This window comes from Puma concolor, chromosome A1 (assembly GCF_028749965.1).
Source record: "Puma concolor isolate L17-30 chromosome A1, mPumCon1.1.hap2, whole genome shotgun sequence".
In the NCBI taxonomy this organism is placed as follows: domain Eukaryota; kingdom Metazoa; phylum Chordata; class Mammalia; order Carnivora; family Felidae; genus Puma; species Puma concolor.
The window spans coordinates 147,231,655-147,248,170 of NC_141667.1; the positions used below are offsets into that span (position 1 = coordinate 147,231,655).

A 16,516-nucleotide genomic window follows, 5' to 3' on the forward strand; every position below is an offset into this window, starting at 1 on the left:
GTCTGATACTCAACTCACTGAGCCACCGGGCGACCCTCTATCTTTTGATTATTGTACAGAGTGTGGCAGTGAACATTGGTGAATAAGTATCTGTTTATGTCTCTGTTTTCAGTACTTTGGGGTCTATCACTAGAATTGGAATTGCTGGGTTCTTTGGTAATTTTTTGTTTAACTTTTGGCAGGATCATCAAACTGTTTCTCAAATGACTCCACCATTTTACATTTGCAGCAGCCATGGGTTCCAATTTCTCCATATTGTCACTGGCACTTATTTTCCAGTTTTGTTTGTTTGTTTGTTTTAATTATAGCTCTCCTAAGAGGTATGTGAAGTAGAATCAATTGTGGTTTTGATTTGTATTTCTCTAATGACTGGTGATGTTCAACATCTTATTTTTAAGTTTATTTATTTTGGGTGGGGGGAGAGAAATGAGTGGGGGAGGGGGAGAGAGAGAGGGGGAGAGAGAGAATCCCAAGCAGGCTTCATGCTGTCAACTTGGAGCCCGACGTGAGGCTTGATCCCACAAACCCCAAGATCATGACCTGAGCCAAAATCAAGAGAAGACCCACTTAACCAACTGAGCCACCCAGGTGCCCCACTGATGAACATCTTTTCATGTGGTTATTCCACTGCCTATTTTTTTAAATAAATATTTATTAGAACATAACATTACCCACTTGTTTAATATTGTTGATGGTGGCTCGTATCCTGTAACTGCAGTATTCACAAAGACTGTATGGCTACAAGTATAAAATGTTGAATTATATCTCACCCATTAAGAAAAAAATTGCTAACTCCCATGTTAGACCACAAAAAGGCTTCAATATATTCAAAAAGTCTTTTTAAGTTTATTTATTTATTTTGAGAGAGACAGAGACAGTGTGAGTGGGGGAAGGGCAGAGAGAGAGAGGGAGAGAGAGAATCCTAAGCAGGCTCCCAGCTGCCAGCGCAGACCCTGATGTGGGCTTGAATTCACAAAACCATGAGATCACGACCTGAGCTGAAACCAAGAGTTGGATGCTTAACCGACTGACCCACCCAGGCACCCCAAGCCTCAATATATTTTAAAAACAGAAATCATTTAAAGGATGGTTTTTGTTCAAAACAGCGTTAGATTGGAAGTCAGTATAGAAACATGAGAAATCTAAAATATTTAGGAGTTTGGAATTTGTGAAGAAACCACATGGGTAATTTAGAAAATATTTCTCACTGAAGGAAAACAAAAACACAACATATGAAAATGTGTGAAATATAGGTAAATCAGTACTTGATGGTTAAAGACAGAATGCTTCTCTCCTGTGATTGGGAATAAGGCAAGGGTGTCCACTGTTGTCATGTTGACTTAATATTGTGCTGAAGGTGCTATTCAGAGTAATAAGGCGAGAAAAATAAACTAAAGGTATAAAGTTTGGAAAGGGAAAAGTAAAACTTGTTTAATTATACATAGTATGAGAAGGAATCTACAAATAAAACCTATTAGAATTAATAAATGAGTTTGGTAACATTGCAAAATACAAGTTCATTATGCAATTATTAGTTGTATTTCTATATGCAAGCAATGAGCAACCCAAAAATGAAATTAAGAAATCATGTACCAAAAGGAGTACAGTGCTTCCAACGCCCAAAGCTATTAAGCATAGCTAAGAGACGTTAAAGACAATCTCAATAAATGGAGAGATATTCCAGTGTTTTAAAACTGGATTGTGGGGGGGTGCCTGGATGGCTCAGTCAGTTAAGCATCCGACTTTTGATTTTGGCTCAGGTCTTGATCTCATGGTTCATGGGATCAAGCGCTTCATCTCTCTCTCTCTCTCAAAATAAATGAATAAATAAATGTCAAAAAAACCCAACAACCTGGATTATGGGATGCTTGCATAATTCTATAATTTAATTTAAAAAACTGTCCACTGGGGCGCCTGGGTGGCGCAGTCGGTTAAGCGTCCGACTTCAGCCAGGTCACGATCTCGCAGTCCGGGAGTTCGAGCCCCGAGTCAGGCTCTGGGCTGATGGCTCAGAGCCCGGAGCCTGTTTCCGATTCTGTGTCTCCCTCTCTCTCTGCCCCTCCCCCGTTCATGCTCTGTCTCTCTCTGTCCCAAAAATAAATAAATGTTGAAAAAAAAAATTAAAAAAAAATAAATAAAATAAAAAATAAAAAACTGTCCACTTACAGTGGACACTTACATTGGTGGATTTTACAGAATGTAAATCATACTTCAACAAAGCTGTTTAAAAAAAACAATTTCAGGGCACCCAGGTGGCTCAGTCAGTTAAGCATCCAACTTCAGCTTGGGTCATGATCTCACGTCTTGTGAGTTGAATCCCCACATCAGGCTCTGTGCTGACAGCTCAGAGCCTGGAGCCTGCTTCGGATTCTGTGTCTCCCTTGCTCTCTGCCCCTCTCTTGCTCACTCTCTGTCTCTCTTGCTCTCTCAAAAAGAAACAAAACATTAAAAAATTAAAAAAAAAAAAAAGATTTGGGTTTTTAAAATGACCTTTCTGGCTACAGGTGCTAGGATGCATTTTTGTCAGAAAGCCACATTTTTCTGCTTGTAGTTTTGAAATAAAAACCAAGGGTTTACCAAAACCGAGATCTTTTTAGATGTCTTATTCCAGCCTCTAACTCTTAAACTGCTACGTATTCATCATCATAGATTTCAACCTTCTAAACCTCCACACCTATTTGTGTCCACAGTTTAAGAAAAACCTGAAATATGTTTTCTGTCAGTATTTGTTAAAACTCTTAATGTATCATGTTGTTTACCCTCAGATGGAGAAAGTAGGGTGTTAGGGGTGAAAATGAAGTCAAGACTGCGTATGCGTTATGCTTACTTCAGTAATTGGCACGGTATTGGAGCAGTTGCATTGAAGTCCTTCTCTGTTAGATGGAGGTTGGCAATTAGAGGGTTTCCCACAGCAAGTGACCCATTTAACATCGCTAGTCCTCTCTGTGTGAAAAATTCACACATTACATAATCCCACTGTTAAATACCTTTCTCTTAGGTAGGAAAGCTCCCTGTGAAGCGGCATCTGTCATCTTAATTTCGTGATATTTAAGAAATGTGAATTCACTTTTTTAAAAATTAATTTATTTATTTTGCGAGCGAAAGTGCAGTGTGTGGGTGCACAAGTGAGGGAGGGGCAGAGAGAAGGAGAGACAGAATCCCAAGCGGGCTCTGAGCCAACAGCCAGCGTAGAACTGGATGTGGGGCTTGAACTCGTGAACCCTGAGGTCATGACCTGAGATCAAGAGTCGTTCACTTTAATAGGCTGAGCCACCCAAGCGCCCCAGTTAATCTTCTTCTTAATTTTGGTTCCTTTGGGGAATGAAGTTTAATTGATATCAGTGTTTATCATATTAATCTTCATTTGTTCTTAGAAAAGCAATGATAAACCACACTTTGGTACCTGTTGACTGTCTGTCCCTGTGTCTTTGAGGTTCATACTTAGAATCTCAGGAGAGATTTTTGTGGTCTTTATTTTGTATGCCTGTCATCTTTGAAAGGTCTTCGCTCCACACCCAACGTGGGGCTCAAACTCACGACACTGAGATTAAGAGTCACATGCTCTACCAACCGAGCTAGCCAGGCGTCCCACTTTGAAAGGTTTTGAATGCTCCATAGTGCCTCACACACTGCCAACCATAAAGAGTGGTAAATACCACCAGGCGTCTGCGTAAACTCCAGGATCTAACCCAGGTTGTAATTTCTGAACACTGATCTGGACTCTCACGGGCACTTCTTCTCCTTGTCGCTGAGCAACTGATTCTAAGACCCTTGCCTCCACCACTATCTTGGTCTTGGGTAGGAATCCAGGCAACTGAGAACGATATTTTGCCTGGGGTGTTTCTGCGGTCAGGTGGACAGACCTTTGCTAACAGCAACTTTTTTTTTTCAGGGAAAAGTGCTGGTGCTGCCAGATGGCAAAGGGATCCTTAGATCAGAGATCTTAGCGTTAAGATCAGGGAGGGTTAGAGACAGTTTAGTTCCAAACTGGTCATTTTACAGAAGGGAAAGCTGAAACTCAGAAAATTGAATGGACTTACCCAAGGGATAACAGAAACTAACAATTTCCTCTCCAATATCTGTTTCTTCTTCTTCCTTACTAGCAAGTCCTTGATTTTGTTTACAGTGGCAATGCTCCCAGAGTAAAATAATCACCTTCCCAGCCTTCCTCGAAGCTAGGGGTGGACGTATGACCCAGTTCTCACAAGGGATATGTAAGTGGAAGTCATTGGATGGGGTTTGGGGGAAAGCTTTTTAAGAGGAAACATTTGGCTTGTATGCCCCTTTGTCTCAACTTTCCTCCCTCTTGCTTTTCATGCAGACGGAAGACTAGTTCAGTTCTAACACTGTGGTTTTTATTATGTGCCAGATTCCATTCTGGGGCATGAAAAACTCACTTTTAGAGCAGTGCCTCTTTCTGGTAATCTGTTGGCTATTGCTAATGTTAGGGAAGAATCTGTTCATAAATGCTATGGATGTATTAGAATTCTGCTAGTATTTTGGGGCACCTGGGTGGCTCAGTCCATTAAGCATCCAACTTTGGCTCAGGTCATGATCTCACGGTTCATGGGTTCGAGACCTGCATTAGGCTCTGTGCTGACAGCTCAGAGCCTGGAGCCTGCTTTGGATCCTGTGTCTCCCTCTGTCTCTGCCTTTCCCCGTTTGTGCTCTCTCTCTCTCTCTCTCAAAAATAAAAATAAACATTAAAAAAATTTTTTTAAAGAATCCTGCTAGTTTTATTATAGAAGCAAAGAGAACACAGGAGGTTTTCCAGAACTTGAGGACAAGAAGCTTCCAAGCAAGAAGTATTATGATTGTGTCTGACCTCCTACTCAGCCCCAAACACCTAGTGCCTTATCTTTTGCTGCTTTGCTCCAATCAAGTATCAGCATCAGCTCATAGAGGAATGTAACACATTGAAGAAGTAGGAAAGTTATGATTAGAACAGTTAAGGAGCAACATTATTGAAGCTTTAAGGAGAGGTGTGTAGGGACCGGGGTGGGGGTGGGTGGAGGAAGAAACAGAGCTCTCTGGGCCAGAGGAGAGAAGTCAGAACATGACCAACAACAGAAGAACCCAAGAGGAAACCGCCCCCCCCTCCCGTGTATTATGGAGCCTCGAAAGCTGCCCTGTGCCTGCAAAATGGGTCCTTTCCATACACCACCCTGCCCACTGGTGCTGAGCCCAAGCTCAGCACGATGCCAACCTGCTTAAGGAAAGTGGCTTCACTCCTGTAGTAAATCTTGTATTTGTGTCTAATCCAATTATCACTGGCTGATTTTGTTTTTGGGGGAAAACTCAAGCCCTTATCGCTTTCCTCCTTTCCGAGGAAGATAAGAGACAGCCCACAGGGGAGTAATAGACCAGGGCAGACTTGTTAAGCCAAGTATTCTTTTCAAGGGAAGCAAAGATTGTCAGGTATGAATGAAGCAGGGAGGAGACCGGGAGGCCATTTCAGCCCCCGCTTCCTGGGGGAGCTGCTATTTTAAAAAGAAGTATAAAATGTGAGAAACATGCGCTGAATGCTTAACTCGGGTAATGAAACGAATTGTTGGAAAAGTGAGTGAGTCGTAACTAAGGGTGTTCATGCAGTGCTGGCAGAAATGATGCTTTTTTTTTTTTTTTATGGGAAAGTCGAGTATCAGGAGGATATAGAGATACAATCGCCCTTGCACACTTAGAGTGTTTAAAATACAATCCTTGTATTTGTTCTCATCTCGGGAGCGCTGGGCTTGGTCTTTGTTACCTATTGGGTTTCAGGAAGGCTGACTTGAGATGCGGCGTTGCCATTTTCTGGGCTCTCACTAATTTTTTTTTTTTTTTTTCCGGCGCTGGCAGCCTGATCCTTTGTTGTTGCCTCCTCTGCATTCATCCTCTCTGCCCTCGCACCTCCAGACAGTGTGATGGGTTTTTTTTTCCCCCCCCAGTCCTCGCGCCGGGAGCTCCGGAAGGCCACCTTCCCCGGCATCCGAGGAGGCACCGCTCTCACCATCCCGGGGGCGGAGGGGGGAGGGTGTCGTTGGGCTGGGACCGCGCCACGCCGGGAGCGGACCCGCTTTTGTGTCGCTGTTTGTCTCCGCAGCCGCTCGACCCCGGGCTGGAGGCGCGCGGGCCGCGACCCCCGAGGAGGCGGGGCCTCGGCGCGGGGCTCCGCCTGGTGTGCATTTCACTGCCGCCGCCGCCGCCCTGGTTTGTTCAGATACTCCGCCCTGCCCCTGCCGCTGCACCCAGAGCCCAGGACGCGGCCGCCCGGATCCCTCTCGGGCCTCGAGCCCGCCCAACCCCGCTTTGGGCTTTTCCCCGAGCTTGCTGGCTTTGCCTCGTTAACCGCATCCTGGAGCGGCGCTTGGCAAAACTCAGACTAAAAAGAGAGGGTGGGGGGAGAACAAATTCGATGCACCCGTCCGGGTCCTCCAGAGTTTGTGAAGGCTCGTAACCATGACCGAGTCGGGGGAGATAAGTGAGTTTGGCTACATCATGGAATTGCTAGCCAGAGGCAAGGTAAGTGCTGGGGCGCGCGGTGTCGCGGCCTGGGCCCCCACCCCGGCCACTACCTGGCCTGTCACTGTGGGCGTCCCGGTCCCTTCCAGCGCCCGCGGAGGGCGGGGGCCGGAACCCCGGGTCCGCGCTCCCAGCCAGGGCGTCCCAGCAGCTGCAGAATGCAAAGTAGCCGCCTTTTCTTTATCGCGCCGCATCTCTGAAATGAGCCAAGGGGACTTGGCCAGCTGGGCGACGGCGGGGGCTCCTGGGACGGCGAGGGGCGCGAGCTCAGCTCCGGGAGATGGAAAGGAGGGCGGGGCGTTGGCCTTCGGGGGCGCTCCTCGACGCCCCCAGGACTGCCCAGTCGTGGTGACTTCGAGTAGGTGACCTCGAGTGTCCAGGCGCGCAGCGCGGAGCGGAGCGGAGGGTCGGACCAGCGGGTGAACAGTCGGGAGGCGGGATCGGGTTCAGCGCGCAGTGCGACCGTGAGGCGGGTAAAAGGCAGAACCCCAGTTCGCAGGCCCTTGGCGTTGTCAGCCCTCTTTCCAGGTCCGTAGCCGCTGTCCGAGGCCGAGAACATTTCAAGCAGTCTACTTTTGCAGGGGAGGCTGAGGGGGATGCCAAGGAGCCGGATTTCAGGCAGGCACCTGTCCGGGAGCCCGTTCGAAACCCGGGCTGGCGCCGTCGGTGTTGCCTCGCGACCACGCCCTCGGCCGGCCCCGGTGGCGCCGAGCCTAGGCAGAAAGCTTGGCGGCAGGCTGGCCTCCGCGCTGCAGCCGAGAAACTGCCCAGGGAGGCACCTGAGAGCTTTGTCGGCCGGCGGTGTCGGGAAATGCAAAGCTGAGCCAGGCGCGCTCAGCCGGGAGTCGCAGCAGGAGAGAGAGAGAGCGAGAAACGGCGCCTGCCTTTGCCCTCTGCACCTGGAGTTTCGATAGGTGCTGGCATGAGGGAGAAAAGGACTTCCTGCGCGCAGTCTTCAGAAAGGAGGATGATCCCGCAGCCCTGCTGTGAGCATCTGAAACTTCGGGCTCACACCTCACCAGCCCCAACTGCGCCAGGTTTTAGCTTTCAGGGCAGGCAGTCCCCAGGCTCCCCGCCGGCGCGGGTCCCCGCACTCCCAGATGACAGCGTCCCCGGGGAACCGCGCGCCTCCCGGGATTCTCTCTCCCGTTTTGCAAACACGGAATACACTCATCTGAAATAGAATGCTGGTTAACATCTCCAAGATAGAAGCTGTGCTTCGGGCCGCCCCCCGCCCCCCACCGTTGACACCCGGGGCCCAGAAGTACACGTGGAGGACCCGCTTTCCACTTTTCTTTCTACCCTGGGCTCTAGCCTGCACCTGGAAGGGGCCTCCGGCGCGTGCGTGGGAACACCCGGGCCACCACATCCAAGCTTCTGTCGCCCAAGAAGCTTCAACCTTGGCCACCCGCTGGGCCTAGGGTGCGTACCACAGCCCGCTCCACCCTTTGGAGGGCCCACCCTGGGAGGAAAGGAGAGGGCCAGAAAGAAGGAAGCGCCGCTTGGAAGGAGGAGACGTGCAGCCAGGGGGTCAGAACCCGGCTTTCTTTTAAATTTTTTTTTTTTCAACGTTTATTTATTTTTGGGACAGAGAGAGACAGAGCATGAACGGGGGAGGGGCAGAGAGAGAGGGAGACACAGAATCGGAAACAGGCTCCAGGCTCTGAGCCATCAGCCCAGAGCCCGACGCGGGGCTCGAACTCATGGACCGCGAGATCGTGACCTGAGCTGAAGTCGGACGCTTAACCGACTGCGCCACCCAGGCGCCCCAGAACCCGGCTTTCTTAAGCGCACCGCAGGATCCAGGCTGCCCATGATCTCTGGGGGCTGGGGGTGCGGAGGAAACAGGATGCCTTTTGCTGATTGCAAAATAAATGGACCGCTCTTGATGGGGAGGAGTGGGGTGATTGAGAGGTGAGTTCTTCAGAGGGAATCAGAATTGTATTCATTGGCTAATACTTTCCTTCAGTACAGGCCCAAACTTGCAGTTCTGAGAGAATAGCTCTGGGGCGGGCCCCAGGGATCTGCGTGTCGACACCCCAGGTGATTATGAAGCAGACGGATGAACTTCCCATAAACACCAAATGGGCAACTAAGGCAGCACCATTAGTGAACCCTTAACACTTACAATAAAACCAAAACCAAACCGCTCAGAGTGAGCCACGTGTTCACACTGTTCTTTCTGAAATGAAACGGGGAGAGCAGAAGAACCTGGCTTCATCCACGGGGTCTGCATCGCTCAGTAGCCACTCACTCGCTCGCTAGGCCGACCCTCTACACCAGGCTTCCCCGCCAAGCACCTGCAGCAAGCACACGAGCAGCGTTCTCCACCGACTTCCAAGGTTAGAGGCGTGGGTATCTCTCTGAAAACCTCTGAGGTTGGGAAGCAGGCTCTTGCTGTAAGAACTCAGGACAGTTCCGCCCTGGGCCTTTTTTTTTTTTTTTTTTTTTTTTTTTTTGATGGGGTGGGGGTGGGGGATTAGGAGCAGCCTCCTACCCATTTCCCCTCAAGCTTATTCTCTGCCCACTCTTCTCATACTTCCCGCCCCCACTTATGTGTGTGATTACACAGGATTGGGACACTGAATACCTCTGCGAGCATGAGCCAATGAATAGCAGACCGTTGAGATTCACTTGCTTTTTTTTCCTTTGGGAAGTTAGACCCCACTTTGGAGTTCAGACTTATAGTGTAAAGGATACTATGAAATGGCGCTAATGACACCAAGTCTCCCGAGTTAAAGGAGAGCAGAGGCCCATTATCTTCCTGCCCCCTTCCCTCCCCTCCCCATCACTCTCCTCCACTGCCCTCCCCACCACGCTTCCCTTCCCTTCCTTTCCTTCAAAGTTGAGACCAACAGCTTGACCGTCATCCTAATTGCTGTTGCTTTTCTCTGATGGCTTTACAGCTTTACGACATTAATACGTGCTTGTTCGCGTGTAACAGACTTTACACAAAGTTTTACAGAGTAAAAAAAATGGCACTTCACTCCCACCTCCAAAACCCTGCCCCCCTCCTCCTGGGAGCTGCAGCGTCTTGTGTGTCTCTTTCCAATTAAATTAGCTTATTGTGTGTTCTCTGAATGTGTGTGGGGGGGGGGGGGGGTGGGCGGTGAGGCCACATTCATCTGAGGGTAACCTAAAACCTGCATCACAAACTTGATCAACCTATTTTGATCAGCTTATTTCACTCTCTTGTGATGATGACTTTAATATTTAATGGACACAGGATTCTCTACCATTGTGGTCTTTCTGCTCAGCAAACCATGACCTGGAAGTATAGTTGATGCCTGTGATAATTCTCAGGAGGCTTAAAAATCAACGTACATGGACCGCCTTATATTTCACTCTCAGAGACATTTGTGCCACTTCTGGGAGATGCTTTTTGGCTTTTGTTTGTTTGTTTTTGTCTCTTTTGTATCTCATCCCTTTGGACTAAAATAGACCTTTCCAAATCTGTGGTCCATGTCCAGGATTACTCAAAGCAGTATTCTCAAAACTTTTGGGCTCTAGAAGGGTTTGGCTTATTAATTTTTTTTATCATCCTCATTCACCTTTTCCCTTCACACCATCACACACTCTGGAACCATATAATGAAGATTTGATGACAGTGGAAGAATTGTCCATACAAATGGAAGAATTTATATTTAGGGTACCTCTTTATATTTAGACAATTTAACACATTTATATTTACATATAAATAGTCAGAAAGTACTATTTGGTTTTTGTTTTTTTTAAAGTTTATTCATTTTTGAGATTTGAGAGAGGCAGAGCATGAGCAGGGGAGGGGCAGAGAGAGAGAGGGAGAACAGAATCCAAAGCAGGCTCCAGTCTCTGAGCTGTCAGCACAGAGCCCGATGTGGGCGTAAGGTTCGAACTCAGGAACCGTGAGATCATGACCTCAGCCAAAGTTGGATGCTTAACCAACTGAGCCATCCAGGCGCCCCTAGAAAATGCTACTGGTTTTTCCCATAGTTCAATAGTTCCTGTTCAGACACCTCCAAGGAGTATAATAGTTTGAGCAGAATAAAAGCGGCTTTGGAAAGCTTACTATTTAACTTTGATAGAGAAACAGGCGATGATTCCATTATCTGGTGAATTATTACTTTTAATTTTGAACATCTCTGAAGCATAAAAACTACAAGAACTTTCATAAGCACAAAATTTACCGTGAAACAAGAAGATACTTGTATTCAGAAAGAATTAGGTTTAGAAAATCCTCAAATCTAGACTAATGGAAAGTCTTAAAACCTCTCCCGGGACCAAAACAAAAATACCACCAAATGATCTGTTTCAGAAGGCTCAATAGGTACTTGCTCACACAACCAAAATCTAAACTGGGTGATAATGCTAAGGTTGGGTCCACTGCAAAGTATTCTTTAAAATATTTTTTTATATCCTGGGATAGGGTGAAATGTGTGCGTTGTGGGGGGTAGGAAAGGCAAACAGAAAATTCAGACTTTAGCAATATATTTGCAAAGTAGCCAATTTCACAAATATAATTTTCCTCTGTTTTTTTTTCACTTTGTTCAATAGATAATTTGAAAAAAAAGGATCTTAAACTACTTAGTCATATAATGCTTAAATCGTATTTTTTTGTGCAACTGTGAATTACATGTTGCATATTTATCTGTGGGCAGTGCAACAGGGATGCTGGAGGGAGACTCAAATTTGAATCTCAAGGTTCTTTGGTATCTGGTCATGTGACCTTGAGGGTATTACTTAATCTCTGGTTGAAGGTGGAGAGCCCTGTCCTGTCTGAAGGGAATCATACCTATTCACAGTGTTATTGCCAGGATTAAATGAGTATTTTACAGAAAGTTCCTAATACTGTTCTTGGCACACAGTAGGCTGTTAAGTGAAAGTTATTACCTCTAGGTGCCATGACAGAAGAGTTTGGTTTTGAGACACCTTTATCCAAACTGTGATTACTAACAAGTGGAGATGGGGAGTTGCCAGCCAGGTAAAATACAGGATATAGAATCACATTTGAATTGCCGATAAACAACAAATAATTGGTTTTAAAAATTTTGTTAAACGTTTATTTTTGAGAGAGTACACAAGTGGGGGAGGGGCAGAGAGAGAGGGAGACACAGAATCCGAATCAGGCTCCAGGCTCCCAGCTGTCAGCACAGAGCCCGACATGTGGCTCGAACCCACAAACTGTGAGATCATGATCTGAGCCAAAGTCAGATGCTTAACCCACTGAGCCACCCAGGTGCTCCAACAAATGATTGTTTTAATAGAAGTAGGTCCCTTGCTGTTTATGGAGCATACCTACACTAAAAAAAATTAATTATGTGTCTGAAATTCAAACTTACCTGGGTGCCCTGTGTTTTTGCTAAACCTAGCAACCCCAAGTGTAGGAATAACGTGTAGTCCAAGGGGACCTGCTAACAACGTCTAAATATTGTTGTTCACCTCAAGTTGGCCAAGGGGGACCAGCCAGTTCACTCCTGCCATTAATGGAAAAATGTCTGCCAGAGAGATGCTGTGTTTTTCTCATCAAATTTCAAATTACTGGGCTGGTGCTGTTTAATAGGGAAGTGTCTATTGGATTTTCTCTCAAACAGACAAAAGCTGAAAAGGGAGGGAAGATAAGGCTTACAGGACATCAGACACTCATGTACGAAATGAGAGTATGTAATCGTGTTAAACTGAGCGGAAAGACTGTAAGTGCCAAAGGAGTTCAGAGTCAGGAGCTGATCAATGAGAACGAGACCAAGGAGGGAGAAGGCTGTAGATCTGCAGCTTGAAAGATGAGGAGGAGTTGGCTGGGCAATGGACATCTGAACTTCCAGCCTCCCTGGCTCCTCTCCCCTGAGGTTGTTCCCATAGAAACAGTTTCTGACAGGTAAGCTTAGCCTGTCACAGGCTTGGGTCAATGATTGATAACTGCCATTCATTGTCCTTTGCCTGTAACCTCTTGATGCCCACTGGCGTAGATAGTGCATGTGCCAATCTCCTGGGAAGCCCTGTGATTTACGTCATTGCTGTCTTGTTCCTAGGGACTCTTCATTTTGTACCCAGGTTGTCCATTGACTAGGAGTCCCCAGTAAGGGGCAAGGTGGAGGAGGAGGTGGCCGTATCGCCTAGTTGCGACTTCTTGTTCAGCACATGTTAATGGAATGGCACCCTGGCTGTTTGATCTCAGACCAAACAGATTAAGAGACAGTGGTGTTGCACGGAACTGACTGAAATATGCACCATGGTCATTAGGACCTGACTGTGCCAGGAACTTAATCTCCTGTTGGGTATTAGGAGTCGGTATGGAAAGAGACCAACCAGGTCAAGTGTAGTGGATAGCCTAAAAGGTAACAGGTTTACATTTTAAATGTCAGGTAATGAACACTTACTGAGCCTCTCTCCTTTACCAAACCTGAATGGTGGTGGTGGTGGTGGTGGTGTGTGTGTGTGTGTGTGTGTGTGTGTTTGGGGAGTGGCAACTGCTGGTAGCTGAACTAGGGGAAAATTGACAACATCCTTCCCTGACCTTTTGGGCTTGATGAAATATATAGATGCAAGACAGCTCATGCCTCTGTGATAGAAGAGCCATTAAGCAACACCGGATGAGATAATGTACGCAAGAGTGCTGAAGGTCTGTGAACTTGGTGGAGGCGGTGATAGGTATGGAGTAGGCTTCCTTGTGTTGAACTTTGACCTGTATTTTATTTTAATTTTTTGGTGTTTATTTATTTTGAGAGAGAGAGAGTGGGAGGAGGGGCAGAGAGAGGGAGACAGAGAATCACAAGCAGGCTCTGCGCTGTCAGTGCAGAGCCCAATGTGGGGCTCAGTCCCACCAACTGTGAGATCACGACCTGAGCCAAAGCCAAGAGTTGGTTGCTTAACCAACTGAGTCACCAGGCGCCCCTGACCTATATTTTGAAAGAAAGTATTGGAGAGGTGCCTGCATGGCTCAGTCATTGAGAGCCTGACTCTTGGTTTTGGTTCAGGTCATGATCTCAGGGTTCGAGAGTTCAAGCCCCGCATTGGGCTCTGTGCTGAGTGGAGCTGCTTGGGATTCTATCTCAATCCTTCTCTCTCTGCCTCTCCTCCACTTGTGTTCTCTCTCAAAAAATTAATTAATTTAAAAGATAAAGTATTGGAAAAGGAGGTGCTAGGATACTCCAAACTAGGAAGGGGTAGGTCCCCACAGGACAGTATGTGCAATGCAAATCGGGAGAATAATGATTTAAAAAACAAAACAATACAGATCACTTGTGTCCTTCCCACTTAAAAGCCTTCAAAAGCTTCCCAAAGTCTGCAGAAAAGACGCACGGCATTCAGGTATACTAGACTCCTTTTGTATTATTGCAAGTTTATCACCTCTCCTGTAACCCTTGTCCCCCAACACACAAACATTTAAATCCACTCGCATGCACATATACCCCTCCTGTTATGGTCCTACACTACGCTTCTCGGGGTCTAGGACCACAGCTTTACGCTGTCCCTGTGGCAAATGGAGCAATAAGGACAGAGAGACCTGAATGGAAAGTCATCTGTAAATACCTAATTGATAGGCTGTTTCTGTAATCTAGGCACCGGTAGCAGAGACTCAGGGTGGGCAGGGGAATTGGCTGTAAGGATGAGAAAGGACAGGGATCTGAGAAGAAATCAGAGGATTTGAAGCCTGACCAGAGGTAGAGGGGAAGGAGAGAGGAGGCTTTAAAAAACAACAACAACAACAACAAAAAAAAACCAACCAAACCCACAGAATTTTAACTTGAGGAACCGGGAGAGATCTTGGTATGTTCGATAAGTGGGAAGCTAGAATGTATGGGCCAAGGGGGGGTGGATAGGGTGGGGTACAAATGACTAGAAAAGTGGGTAGAATGGTTTAGAATGGTGGTTTTCATATTTGGCTATCTTCCTACCAATACACCCCCTCCCCCCTTAAACTTTTCAAAATTTATGGGTTAATGGTTTAAATGAATATGGATCAAAACCTCTATGGATTAATTATGTAAATTGCATTAAAAAGTTTCCAGAATTAGGGGCGCCTGGGTGGCTCAGTCGGTTGGGTGTCTGACTTCGGCTCAGGTCATGATCTCATAGCTCGTGGGTTTGAGCCCCAGGTCGGGCTCTGTACTGACAGCTCAGAGCCTGGAGCCTGCTTTGGATTCAGAGAGAGAGGGGGTGGGGGGGAGAGAGAATGAGCCAGGGAGGGGCAGAGAGAGTGAGGGAAACACAGAATCTGAAGCAGGCTCCAGGCTCTGAGCTGTCAGCACAGAGCCTGAAGCTGGATTTGAACCCACGAACTGTGAGATCATGATGTGAGCAGAAGTCAGACGACTTCCACTGAGCCAGCAACTGAGGCACCCAGGCACCCCTGGTTTTTACTTTTGTAATACAATTTTTAGAAATCCTTCCTCATCAGTACGTTCATTTCAGCTGCTGCGCAGTATTCTATGGTATGGTTGTACATCATGGATGATAGATAATATAGATATTTCTTTAAATAAGGTCTGAACAAGGACTTTGTACATGTTTTTGTGCACACATGCAAGTCTTTCAGTAGGAATTTTTTTTTAAGTTTATTTATTTTGAAAGAGACAGCGTGCACAAGCAGGCGAGGGGCAGAAAGAGAGGAGAGAATCCCAAGCAGAATCTGACTCTGGCTCGATCTCTTGATTTAAGAGTCCAAGAGATGGATGCTCAACCGACTGAGCCCCCAGTAGGACAATTCTTAAAGGTGGAATTGCTTAGTCAAAGGTATACGCATTTGACATTTTTGATAGGATGTGCAAAATTTCCCTTCCAATAAGCTGTACCAGTCTACAGCGTTACACACAAAAAGCTTGAATGTACCTACTTGCCCACATTCTTGCCAAGTGTATTAAGATTATATTTGAACTTTGGGGCACCTTGGTTGGCTCAGTCGGTTAAGCCCAACTTCAGTTCAGGTCATGATCTCCCAACCCTGGGTTCAAGCACCACGACCGGCTCTGTGCTGACAGCTCAGAGCCTGGAGTCTGCTTAGGATTCTGTGTCTCCGTCTCTCTCTCTCTGCCCCTCCCCTCCTCGTGCTCTCTCTCTGTCAATAAATAAATAAATAAATAAATAAATAAATAAAAATAAACATTAAAAATTTTTTTTAAAAGATTATATTTGAACTTTGAGAATCAGGTGGAAAATGCTATGTCATTGAAGTCTGATTTGCATAATGGAGAGCTTTGAAATTTATTTGTGGCCAAATATTGTCTATACAAGTTTAATCTTTAGCTCATGTTAATGAAGTCTTCTCATCTCTTTTACTCAGTTAACTAGTTCGTTTTGGACCAAAGGGCTATTCAAGTGGGCTGATGTGAGGTTACAGCCGGAGGAGAATAATTTAACGCAAAGAACAGTATTAAAAACAAACACTGATTTATGCTTTTTAATGGCTGAGTCTTTAAAAAGTATGTGGGGACATGGTGTGGTACATGATATAGGTAACCAAATTACGCGGGCATTTGTTATTTTCCTCATTTCCCTCCTGATTAGCACGCTTCACAACCTGGGGGAACGAAGCAGTCTCAAGCACGCGGGGCCACAGAGAGGGCATTAATCCGGATCAGGCTAGTCCAGGCATTGCTTGGCTAGGCGTTCATCCTCTCTACACCTCCTCATCTGTAAACGGAGGGTTTTCCACTAAAGACAACTGCTCGAGCCCCTTGCTGTTCTTAAGTCTACACTGCCACCCCAGTATTTAATCGCCGGGTTGGAGAAGAGGCTACCACTGCTGACCGTGCCGTGGGAAGACGGCGGAACTTTTCACACGTAGAGACTTCTCCCAAATAGAAAATACGTGGGAAGCATTTCAAAACCTAAACGGGATTCCTCTGCTGCAGCTCCGAGGTCCCTTCACCCAGCTGTTTAGGGCGCCCGTTTTCCCTGTCTCTACGTAAGGATGGAAATAGCCGGCTGGGAAGGCAGTGGCGTGATCCAGTAACACGGCTTCCAACCACCCCAGGTTAAACCGTTTTCGGTTCGCCGTGAAACGAGACAGAAGAAACGCGCTGGAGAGCCGTGGAAGGTG

The 16,516-nt window shown here is 46.6% G+C and overlaps 1 pseudogene; it reads left to right on the forward strand.

Moving 5' to 3' along the window:
- Positions 1-5,814: 5,814 nt before the first annotated feature.
- On the forward strand, positions 5,815-16,308 carry LOC147584540 (E3 ubiquitin-protein ligase TRIM36-like; annotated as a pseudogene).
- Positions 16,309-16,516: the final 208 nt, after the last annotated feature.